Below are 12,615 nucleotides of genomic sequence, written 5' to 3'. Positions count from 1 at the left end.
CAAAGATTTATTAATATGAATTGATAAGTCAAAATACATGAAATACACTGCAGCGGTCAAATATTTGCTCAACCCTCGAGCTTCCACAAAATATTCGCCCCGAATAAAGATCGAACATCGGTTTTGATACTCCCGCCACGGGGCGGTTACTTTTCACTCTCGTGAGTAAAACCCATCCTTATTGGTTCTTCGTTGGCATGGTGACATGTTGGACGAATCTCTTTGTTTTCGCTGTCCAATTAAGAAGGACATGCTCTAAACTTTTCCCATTTGGGGGTTACTCTTGGTCATAGATCAACAGGTTCTTTGCATACAGGTGTGAAATCTTAACCAGGTTACAGTAATTCACATTCTATTGTCCTAACCTAGACTAGAACATCAGGGGGTTGGAGACAGAAGGTATCTTTGTGCTGTATAGGGGGCAGTTTCATTTGTATGTTAATTGTGGGGTTTCAATCCTGTCTCTCTATCTGAGCCAGGTGTAAAGTCTGAGTGTGTGTGGCTGAGTGTAATGTATGAAGTTCTAAACTTTTTATGGTTATTGTATTCAATCACATTTCCCTAACCTGGCTGCAGCATACAATTTAATGAAACAAAAACATAAGAATACATGGTTATTAAATCAGCATTATTTAAATTTCATTTATCTCAACATTATCTAGATGTTTTTTTCATGTTGTGGATACATTGAGTGTATAAGCTGTCAAACTGTTGTGAGCATTGAAGCAAAATATTAAATGTCTGTAGCATATGCTGAAACTGAAAGTTGCAAGAAGAAGAACAGGAAATCTTATTTAGGCTGTTACTGGGGATAACGCACACACATATTCTGGACAGGGCTGAATTAAGAATAGACACAAGACAGAAACCACAAAGTGCAAAGATGACGCTTGTACTGCATTTTCAAATATAAGGTATAGAACATAAACTGGACCAATGGCACACATGCTTGGCTACCAAAATCCCCCAACTTTTACACTTGTTTGAAGTATAAATAATGCTGATGTGACTGATTGATCTTTAGACATTGTGCGGCAACACTCTGTCTCCAAAAGCTTTTGTAATAAACAGAATATACGGTACGGTATTGACCTGACTCCTGGTGTGTTATTCTCCTTTCCATCAAACCAACTCGGGGAAGTGTTAGACTTCAGCTCGTCCGGGATGGAGTAAAGGAGAAGGAATTCGACTCGGTCCAGTTGACCTATACGGGACTCACAGGTTCCAGCACAGGTGCATCATAAAAAAGGTAAGCAGAGCCTGTTATATCTAAATCTGCATATTGGCTATGAACTAAATTGTGAACCTGTGAAAAACGTAGTGGGACTGGTTTAAATTCAGGAGGGCGAGGTAATTGGTTATTGTTCTTGGGTTGACTACCCCAGACCACTTCCCTACAGGGACAGTGGAGATTGTAAGTAAGGGACTTGACAATCAGTCGGGTGAACGGCCCGAGGAGATAGGGACACCTCGAACATAACGGATGAGTTAGGATCTCACACATAAATAAACACTAATAAGGAAATGGACGGGGAGTTTGAGAGAGAAGTAGATGACGAAGGGTGGGGTCCAGGCTCCGGGGGATGGAAGAAATTGGGAACACAGGTGGCAAATGTACTTACAATTGTAGGCAGGATGGACCCAACTCAGAAAGAAAAGAGACAGATAGAAGAGAAATTGCGACAAGTGGTGAGTGAGGCAGGACTAAGGATGGATGAGAGGAGACCATTACATGTTATTTTGTGGAATAAAGAGAAGGATTGTGCCAAGAATCGAGATAGAGTTAGGGATAAGAGGGAATTTGGTCAAGAGAGGGAGATATAAAGATGAGGAAAAGGCATGGGAAAAGGACAGAAAAGAATGGTGTAAGTTAGCAGTGTGGTGTCAGGGAGTAGAGCATTTGAGAAAAGGGAGGAGAAAATTAAGGAGGAGAGGAAGGAAGGAGAGAGAGAACCCCCAGCATATGAAGACGACCCGGTGTCGCCTACCACACCGCACATACCACTGTATCCAGTGCTGCGCATAGAACAAGGAACGTTGAGCCTAGACACAGAGAACCGCGAGCCAGTACCTCAGTTCACAGGAAAGCAAGATAAGAGGAAGTAGGAAGGCAGAGTCAGAGAGCGAGACAGACACTGAGGAGGAAGTGAAACCGTTTAAGGCAAGGGCAAAGAGAGAGTACGGAAGGTATCAGGAGAGGAGCAAGAAACTGAACAAACAGAGTGAGGTTTAAGGAATCAGGAAGAAAAGGTCAGGAAGTGCTAAAGGCAGGTTAGGTGAGGACACGGGGTCGGGGTCTGAGGGGAGTGACACAGTGAGAAAGACAAAAAAATAAGCAGAAAAAGGGAAATTCATACAAGGGAAGGGTGTTACTCACGGGGAAAGCAGTAGGTAGATGGACTGACTCAGACACCGACTCAGACAGTGGAGATTGGGGGAAGGGAGACGTAGATGTATACCCTCTGCCGCGTTCGCCCCCACCAGAACAAAAACTACACCATGACGCAGTATAATCGGCTCAAAAGACTAAAAATAAAATGTATACGCGATCACAAGCAGGGGAAGTTAGTTGCGCTGGGTTTCAGCTGCCTCTCTTTAGAGTGGGAGGCGGCGAACCACGGTATAAACCATTGGGGCTGGGAGACGTACAGGCGCTGGTAGATAAATTACCCCCGATGGGAGAGGGAGGTGGACTATGGTTGTCACAATTTGATAAACTCACAGCTGGTCAAATGTTGGCATTGGGGGACTGGAGGGCAGTAGCCGCCCGAGCCGTGTCCGCCCAGGCTATGAATGAGATACCCTAGACAGTATCTAGAAGCATGTAAAGAAACATGGACCAAACACACAGGGCACCACCCGGGGAAGGGAGGTCTGCTGCAGGAGTGGTTTAGAAGGGGGGTCTTAGAGGGACTTCCAGAGAAAATAAAAGAGGCAATGATGGCAAATCCTGACTTGCTGGGCAGTGAATCACACGTATGGGAAAGACATGTAGTGCATCATTTACAGAAGGCTAAAGACGAGGAGACAGAGAAAGACAAACAGATACAGGAACTGAAAGAGAAACTGTTGCGCTTACAGCTGGGCGAAGCCAAAGTGAGGGTCAATGAAGGGAAAAAGAAACACAGACAGATGGCAGCCCTAGGCTCAGGAGAACCTGACACACCCGACTTATACCCTGTTCCCACATGGGCACCCCAACCTCACGGTGGCCGGTGGGCCTTCACCGCGCCAGGGACTCCGAGGGGAGGTTACGGTAGGGGGAGGGGGCGGGGTAGAGGCAGAGGTGCTCCAGGAGCCCAAATCCCATACGGAGCCTGTTTTATGTGTGGGGACCCGAACCACTGGTCCAAAGAGTGCCAACAGAACGCTGGGAAGGGCAGAGGATACCCAAACCAAGGGGCAGCTCCAGTTCCCAACCCACACGCCGTCCCACCACCTAGTGCACCTGGCCAGTACCCACTCTCTTATGACGGAGGGTGGGACCAGGAATGACGGTCTACAGGGAGGGGAGGGGACAGCGGGGGAAAGGCAGACCCTATGCTGTCCCTGAATGTCGACGGATGGGACTTCCCCTTTTTGGTCGACACAGGTGCCACTTTTTCCACCATCACCGCCCCTCCCACCACAGGACTACTATCCTCCAAGACAGGGGAGGGTGTGGGGTTTGAAGGGGTGGGACAGACTTTGCCAGTGACATTTCCTCTTAAAACGATACTGGGTAAACAGGCCCTCAGCCATCCGTATGTGGTGTAGGCAAACACACCAGTGAACTTATTGGGGAGAGACATGTTGATAAAACTGGGGGCTAATATCTTGTGTTCTCCAGATGGACTAACTGTCACGTTACCAGACGGGACGTCGTTGGTCTGCGGACCTGAAACCACACGCAAAGGGCAGTACCTGGTGCAACCGGTGAAGGGTGAAATAGCGGAGATATAATGGGGACTATTGATACAGGAAAAGCCGGACAAACAGGGCATTTTGTCACAGTACTTCAAGTGGAGGCCGTGGATCTCCCTCCTCGAGCCGTACTTTCCTCCGCCAGACCCCCCACATGTAACCCTATTTTATGATCGGCAGGGCGATGAGGTGTATAGAGAGGGGTTTGGGGATGTAGTGTGTGGGGACACGTGGCAGGTTGGGTCTAAATTCATATATGTAGGCCCTGAAGGGGTAGCGGCAGATGTATAGTTGACTGACGAGCAGGAACAATGGTACATGATGGCAGAGGAGTCCGTCCCGCATGTGTCCGTCCCGATTGGGTATATTTAGAGCGAAGGGAGATAACCCGGGATCAAGGGAGGTAAAAGATGGATCACCCTGTAGCCACGGCAAGACTTAATGAGTTGCCGGACTCACTGTGGTCCAAGGGCCCCACGGATGTGGGGCTCACCGATTGCCCACCAGTCACCTTTAAAATCAGCCTGGGAGAACCCATATGGTTGCCCTAACACCCACACAAACCAGAGGCGGAGGAAGGGTTGGATGTAACACTGAATGGTTTGTGGCCCACAGGGGTGTTAGAGGAGTCATGTTCCGCGTGGAACATGCCTATCCTACCGGTAGAAAAGAAAGGGACAGGGAAATACCGTATAACCCATGATCTCAGAGCCATTAACGTCATTTTACTCACACCCACCATACCGGTACCTAACCTGTATGTAGCACTCACTAATTTGACCCCTGATCAAAAATGGTTTTCCTGCATTGACCTGGCTAATGCTTTTTTCTGTCTCCCACTAGCAGATGAACTTCGTGACATCTTCTCTTTCACACATAGGGGTCGACAATGGCGATACACGAGACTACCACAGGGGTTCGCACTTTCCCCTGGCATATTCAACCAGGTACTGAGAGAAGCGCTGCAAGGATGCTCGCTGCCGACAGGGGTAACTTTGGTCCAGTACGTAGACGACCTGCTGCTGGCGGCCCCGATGGTGGCCGCCTGCATCCAAGCTACAATGACGGTCCTCACCAGACTGGCTGAGAAAGGGTTAAAGGTGTCGAAAGAAAAGCTACAGCTGGTAAGAATACAGGTCTCCTTTCTGGGCAGAGTAATCTCGCAGAAGGGAGCAGGGCTTTCACCAGCACACTGCACAACCATTCTCCACCATCCCAAACCCACTACTGTTCAGGAAATGCTATAATTCCTGGGGCTCACGGGGCACAGCCATAATTACATCCCAAACTACTCAGGGCTCACAGAGCCACTTAGAGCGCTAGTTAAAGAGCAGGGAATGCGTAAAGCCACACTCAATTGGACTTGCCCGGCCGACCAGGCCTTCATTTTGCTGAAACAACAACTAGCCACCGCAGCTGATCTGGCCATTCCCAACTACACAAAACCCTTTTTTCTAGATGTTTCTGAAACAGGACAAGTTATGAACGGGGTCCTGTTTCAGAAAAAAGGAGGAGATGGGAACATCCTCATGTACATATGCATAGGATTTGACAAAACCGAAAAAAGGCACCCCACCTGTACACAGCACACCGCGGGGGTGGCGAGACTCATTCAAAAATGCGCACACATATTGATGGGACATCAACATCAGATACTCACAACACACAGTGTAGTGGCGTATGTAAACTCACATGTTCACCATGACTTCCCTCAGGCATCAACACCTAAGTAAAATTCTCGGGGCTCCAAACTTGCCTTTCACACACGAGGGGATAAATATGGCAGACCGGATGGGGACGGGGCTACCACATGAGTGCGCGCAAGAGGTAGTGTTGAGATAAATGTAGTTTAAATAATGCTGATTTAATAACCATGTATTCTTATGTTTTTGTTTTATTAAAATGTATGCTGCAGCCAGGTTAGGGAAATATGATTGAATACAATAACCGTAAAGTTTAGAACTCCATACATTACACTCAGCCAACACTCAGACTTTACACCTGGCTCAGATAGAGAGACAGGATTAAAACCCCACAATTAACATACAAATGAAACTGCCCCCTATACAGCACAAAGAGACCTTCTGTCTCCAGCCCCCTGATGTTCTAGTCTAGGTTAGGACAATAGAATGTAAATTACTGTAACCTGATTAAGATTTCAAACCTGTATGCAAAGAACCTGTTGATCTATGACCGAGAGTGAGAGCATGTCCTTCCTCATCGGATAGCGAAAACCAAGAGATTCGTCCAACATGTCACCATGCCAACGAAGAGCCAATAAGGATGGGTCTTACTCACGAGAGTGAAAAGTAACCGCCCCTGTGGTGGGAGTATTAAAACCAATGTTCAATCTTGATTCGGGGCGAATATTTTGTGGAAGCTCGAGGGTTGAGCAGATATTTGACCACTGCAGTGTATTTCATGTATTTTGACTTATCAATTCTTATTAATAAATCTTTGTGCTAAATTTCAATTTGGACCGGAGCCTCGTCCTTCTTCAGAAACTCTGATACACGTAAAATTCTCAACAATTGGTGACCCCGACGTGATTTCTGATAGGAGGACGGAGGAACGAGTAGATTCTAGAGGACTGAAAGGTTGATGCTGCTGCTTGACTCTTACATGGGCCCATCTCAAAGTTAAGCCATTCCTGTTTAATCGAATTTGGCGTAGGATTATGTAGAAATATTAGATGTAATAGTCAACAACCATCAACTTGTAAGTCTATTAAAATCTGTAAAAGTAATATCCAATTGAAAACTATTTTGAAAATGATAAGTCAAAAGCAATGTCTGTGAATTGTGTGTGATTGTTTGTGATTGTCTGGGTAAAGCTTAAAAAGACAGAAAGAGTTAAAAAGCCAGAGATGGGTTCCTGGTAAAGTGCACATTAGATGTTCGCTAAAGTGGACCAGGGTACACGTATACATTTTTAGATGTATGTGATCTATTTAAACAAGACTTTGTTGAACCGGTGTAAATTCTGAAATTTACGTGATCTATTTAAACGAGACCTGGTTGCATGTGTACATTCTTGAATTTATGTGATCTATAGGACGAGACCGTGTTATGTCTGTAAAATTTTAGGAAATTTTAAAAGTCCGGATTGAATAAACGTTAGAAGTCCGAATAGGGGTCGGCCAGAGTTAGACTCTGAACATTTTAAATTAAAAGACCGCGAGGCGGCAACAGAGTAATTGACTCTGTTAGGCACGAAGATAAAACATAGACTTTTTTAACGGTGTTGCCGGCTTGGCGCTGGGTAATTTCTTGAATTTATGTGATCTAATTAAACGAGACCTGGTGACATAAGGAGACCTTGTTGAACCTGTGTAAAATTTTGAGTTTGCGTAGAGTGGGTGGCAGCACTGTTTTTTAAAGCCAGCTTGTTACAGCTGTGGAGGTAAGGACTTGGTAACGCTGACGTTGGCGTGACGACGGACGTAGATGCGCCATTTGGAAGTGCTTCCAGTTTTTTTTCTCGTGTTAATAGCCAGAAATAGGAATCAATTTGAACATAGGTATAGCGAATTGTGTGAAGATACACTTAGGAAATGTACAGAGGCCTACTGTAAATATTTTGAAATAGAATGGTGTTGATAATTTGAGTCCGTGGCAGCGACTCACGCAGTGTGTGTGTTGTGATAAACTGTAAATAACTAATTGCATAAATAAGATTGGGTTGTTGAATTGGGAGCGAGCGAGCTCAAGCAGTGTGGTTTTAAACAGGAGAAAGCGTCCATTAGCGCCAATTCTGTAGTGACTGGGGAATGTGGGGAGGATTTTTAAACTGGAAAAACTTATCAGAAAGGTCTGTTTGAAGTAACAAATTCACGAAGTATAAGTGTCCGCCTGAAAATGGTAGAAGCCTGGCTCTATATTAAGTGAATTAAGTGTAAGAAAACAAACAGATCGTTGGGTTTTACTCTGTGGCAAAGGGGGTGTGTAAACTAATTGTGTATCGTGATTGGACTGGAGCAGCAGACTGCGTCTAGACCTGTGTGAGGAAGTTGTTTCCTCTTATGAACAATAAGTAACACTGGAAATATGGTGTAATTGTCTTAATTTACTCAATCCAAACAAACTAAAATAAATTCTACAATCCAAATAGGAAATACTCTAATGTTAAAACAACTAGTAGTTAAAGGAGCAAACATTTAATAAGTCTCCCTTGGGATTTACAGACAGAATCCCCTGATCCCCATCAGTGTGAACATTAGAACATCAGACCTGGAAAAGTAACAGAGAGAAGTGAAATCAGGCACCATTAGCCTAAAAGATTAGCCTAAAATTAGTATCCTCCTTGAATTAGTACACAGCCTTTAGATTCCTCTTCTTATTTACTTACATTTTCTAGTTTCATTCATTTCTTTAAGCAAATTTTTATCTCAACATAGATTCATGCTCGTTTAAATATCCAAGTTAGATCAATTCTACGCTTTGTTTTAATTTCTTTTCTAGATTTCCACAATAGGTTAATTTCTTCTGCTTCTGTTTAGAATCGATTTGTTATTTTTTAGAACTCCCTAGTTTCATTTATTTCATTTTATTTAGCAACTTCGGAAAAAGAAAAGAGAAATCATAATAAAACTCACAATAGATTCATTTTAAATTTTTGTTTAAAATGTTGTTTTGTTATTCCAAGAACTTTCTGGCCTCATTGACTTTTATTATCTTTAGTTTCAAAACACTTACTGATCACAGTCTAGGTTAGCACAATGGTAGACAAACAGCCCCTAGAGTTATTCCCAAACAAAATTACAGAAGACTGGAAGAATAGGATTTTCAATAAAATTGAAGCCACCACAGAACCAAAAAACAGACAAAAGACTAAAAAGAAACTAGAATAAATTTGGAAAGATTGGCAAGACAGAAGACTAATACCAGGGGATACAGATCCATGTCCTACCGGAACATACAGAGCACGGATAATAGTGCATGAAAGAGGTGAAGCATCCAAGGCTCAGATAGACTGGGAAAGAAAAGGTGAACCTAAGTTTGGATCTACAATAAGAGCCCTTCGAAAAGCTGAAAGACACATGGCACGTGCCACCAAACTGTTGTTATTCATGAAGCAGATCACTCCAGGTGGACTCATCGGAGTTGGTTTAGAGAGAGAGCCAGACTCAGACACCTCCAATGAAGAATTAACTATCCTCAAACTACATTCAAAGCCCACGGCACCCCCCCCTTACATGCCACCTAACTCCCTCTACCCGCAAGTACAGGCCCCGGTCATGCAGGTAAAAGGAGGGATCCTAGAAGTTGATGAAATCCCAGTAGCGACCCAAAAGCTCAGTGAAATGATGTCAGACGTCATGGTTGTGGCTCAAAATGCGCAGCAAATGCTGAGCGACACCCAAAACATGCTGCAGACGAGTAGAACAGGATGTGAAGTCACTAGAACTGCAGGGACAAGACCTGGGTATCCCTCTGCATCCACTCCAGATCAAGGACAAACATGCAGAGAGAATGAAAACCCTGGAAATGAAGCATGTAGACTGAAGGAGGATGCAACGGTGTTCATAAATAAAAAACAAAAGCAGAAGAAAAAAGGGGAGATTAAATACAGGACTGGATATGACACAGAAGAAGAAGCAAGTAGGAAACAAATCAAAACAAGAGAAGAAAAAGAACATACTCTTAGTGATTATTCTGACTCAGAAGAAGGTAGCCACAAAACATGCACTGTTAGACTAACGGGAGAAGTAAAGGTTGCCCTGCCCCCCACCACTACTGAAGGTGAGGGCCTATCCAGTCCCATCTCAAGACACACCCGATCACACATAGGAAATGCAACCCCAGGACAATACCCCCTGGTAGCTATTGGAGGAGGAGAAACTATCTACCAGCCATGGAAGCATAGAGACATGGAAGCACTGGTGTCCAAACTGCCACCACTACAGAAAGGAGGCCAAAGATGGATTATCGAATGGGAGAAGTACACAGCAACAGACCAGCTTTGTTTGGGAGACATAAGGGCCCTCATAAGGCGGGTAGAAGGGAACATCAGAGTCTGGGAATTAGATGCCATAGCCGGATGCTCTGATGAAGAAGATGACACACTTTTCAACCAGTATAGAACCGCCTACTGGGGAGCAGTAAGAGACAAGTTCCGTACCCAGAGATCCCTCACCGGATTGGACAGTCTTAAAATGGCACAGAATGAAGAGCAGCACGTCTTCTTGAAAAGGTGTGAAGAATAATTATTAGAGAGCTCTGGTGAACGATATGATCACTCCCTCTCCAATCGCATGTTGTACCGAGACAGAGTGATAAAAGCCCTCCCATTAGCAGTTCAAGCCAAATTGAATGACGTTGCAGGACTCAGCATCATGGATGAAGAAAACTGGCGAATCCACCTAACACATCACCATAGCAATTACAGCATTACAGAGAACGTGACGAAGAACAGAGGGCCCTCAGTAAAAGGCTGCTGAAGATGCAAGTGGCAGAAAAAGAAGACATAATAAACAGATCAAAGAAAAACAAACCTGAAACACAAATGGTAATGGGATCAGTGACAGGAGACATTCAAGATGCAGTTCAAAAGGCTGTAGCTGCAGCACTGAAGAATCCCCCAGTGGGATCTACGCCCCCACACACAGGACCAACATGGCTGATGGGACCAGAACCAGGTACGCCACAACAATACCCCATGGAGTACCAAAGACCACCACTGCTTAATCCTCCACTAAGAGGACAAAATAGGGTCAGACCAAGAGGATACGCAAGCTATAGTGGTCCAGGCTGCCACAACTGCGGAGAACCCACACACTGGGTTAGAGATTGTCCTTCCATGGGTCCACCACCACCCACGCCCTATGGCTCACAGAGAGGAAGAGGACCATCATACAGAAGGGGACCATCACACTCAGAAGGATGGAGAGGGAGGAGCATGCCACCCAACTACACCCAGATGCCAATGACAGCATGGGGGGAGCAATGATGGGGCCCAGAGAATCCAGTCGGAACAAATTGAGATGATGGTCGACAGTGGAGCATCCGTTTCATGCCTCATCAAACTGAAGGGGTGGATTCCCCCTCTCTTCTCAAAAACTCTACGAACAGTTGGATACTCGGGAAAAACAGAAGAACAAAGATACACAGAACCATTGGTCATAACCGTTGGAACTCAAACCCTACATCACGCATTCCTACATGCTCCCAAATGCCCTATACCCCTACTCGGGAGAGACCTGCTAGTAAAAATTGGAGCCAGTATTCTGTGCACCCCAGATGGACTCATTGTGCATCTCCCAGGACCGAAAACAACACCTACTGTACTACAGCATGGACACAGAATACTCATGATGGGACCTGAAATGGAACAGAACACACCACCAGAAACCACACAGAGCAGACTGTGCAACACCTCAGTTGATACACCAGAAATACAGCACCACTACATGAAATGGAAACCATGGATCAACACACTAGGACCCTATGGACCTCCCCTGGATCCTCTACACTGCACCTACAACTACCTACGCAGACCAGATGATGAGTACCAGCAAGCATGGGAAGAAGATAAAGAAGAAATGACTGAACAACTATCCATCACTGACATCTATGTGGGAGCACAAGGTGTCGCTGCATACTGTGAACTAACTCCTGAACAGAAAACCTGGTATGCCCTGAGACATGAGAGTGAGCCACACGTAACCCTTGCTGTAGGCGTCGGATGTGAAGCAAGATCACTGGGACCCATGATAAAGGCAGCACTAACAAAAGACTGGCAGGAAACCTCAGTCCCAAAAGTGTCCTGCTCGTCAGATGGAACCATGTGGAAAATCAGGCATGATGGAATAAATTCAGGAATACTAGAAAGACAAGAATTGGACAGAGACCATGGAAGGGAACACACCAACCACCCGGATGCAGAAAGATGGCTCTCACGAGTTCCAGAGAAATTGTGGACTAAAGACCCATATGATGTAGGATGTGTCCCCGCCAACCAGGTCACCGTCCAATTAAGACCACACCAATTGCCCTGCTGGCGTCCCCAATACAGACTCAAACAAGAACAGGTGGAAGGGATCGATGACACCATACGAGGATTACTCACAGCAGGTGTATTAAGACCAACTAAATCTCCATGGAACACACCAATACTGCCAGTTCCAAAAGCAGAAAATAAAGGATGGAGAATGGTACATGACCTACGACAAATTAACCAAGTTACCACCACTGAAAACAATCCTGTTCCAGACCCCTATGTTGCTTTACATAATCTGAATCCCACTCACACACACTTCACTGTCATCGACCTAGCAAATGCATTTTTCTGCATACCTCTCGCTCCAGAAGTACAAGATATATTTGCCTTCACCTACAAAGGGAAACAGTACACCTACAACCGAATGCCACAAGGATACAAAGACAGCCCAGGACTCTTCAACCAAGCATTGAGAGAAGATTTAAAACATCTCCAACTGCCACAAGGAACTATCCTGATCCAATATGTTGATGACTTATTGTTGGCAAGCCCAACACCACAAGCATGTCTAAAAACTACAACAGATCTTTTGATACTCCTCGCCAACGCAGGCTACAAGGTCAAAAAAGAAAAAACACAGGTGTGTAGACGAACAGTTACATTCCTGGGAAGATTAATTTCTGCTAATAGCCTCACGTTGACATCATCGCAAAGAAATTCCATTCTCTCACATGGAAAACCAAAAAATCAACACTTCACATGGAGTAATTGCAT

The sequence above is a fragment of the Esox lucius genome, chromosome 1 (assembly GCF_011004845.1).
Source record: "Esox lucius isolate fEsoLuc1 chromosome 1, fEsoLuc1.pri, whole genome shotgun sequence".
In the NCBI taxonomy this organism is placed as follows: domain Eukaryota; kingdom Metazoa; phylum Chordata; class Actinopteri; order Esociformes; family Esocidae; genus Esox; species Esox lucius.
Note: the sequence above shows the minus strand (reverse complement) of the source record.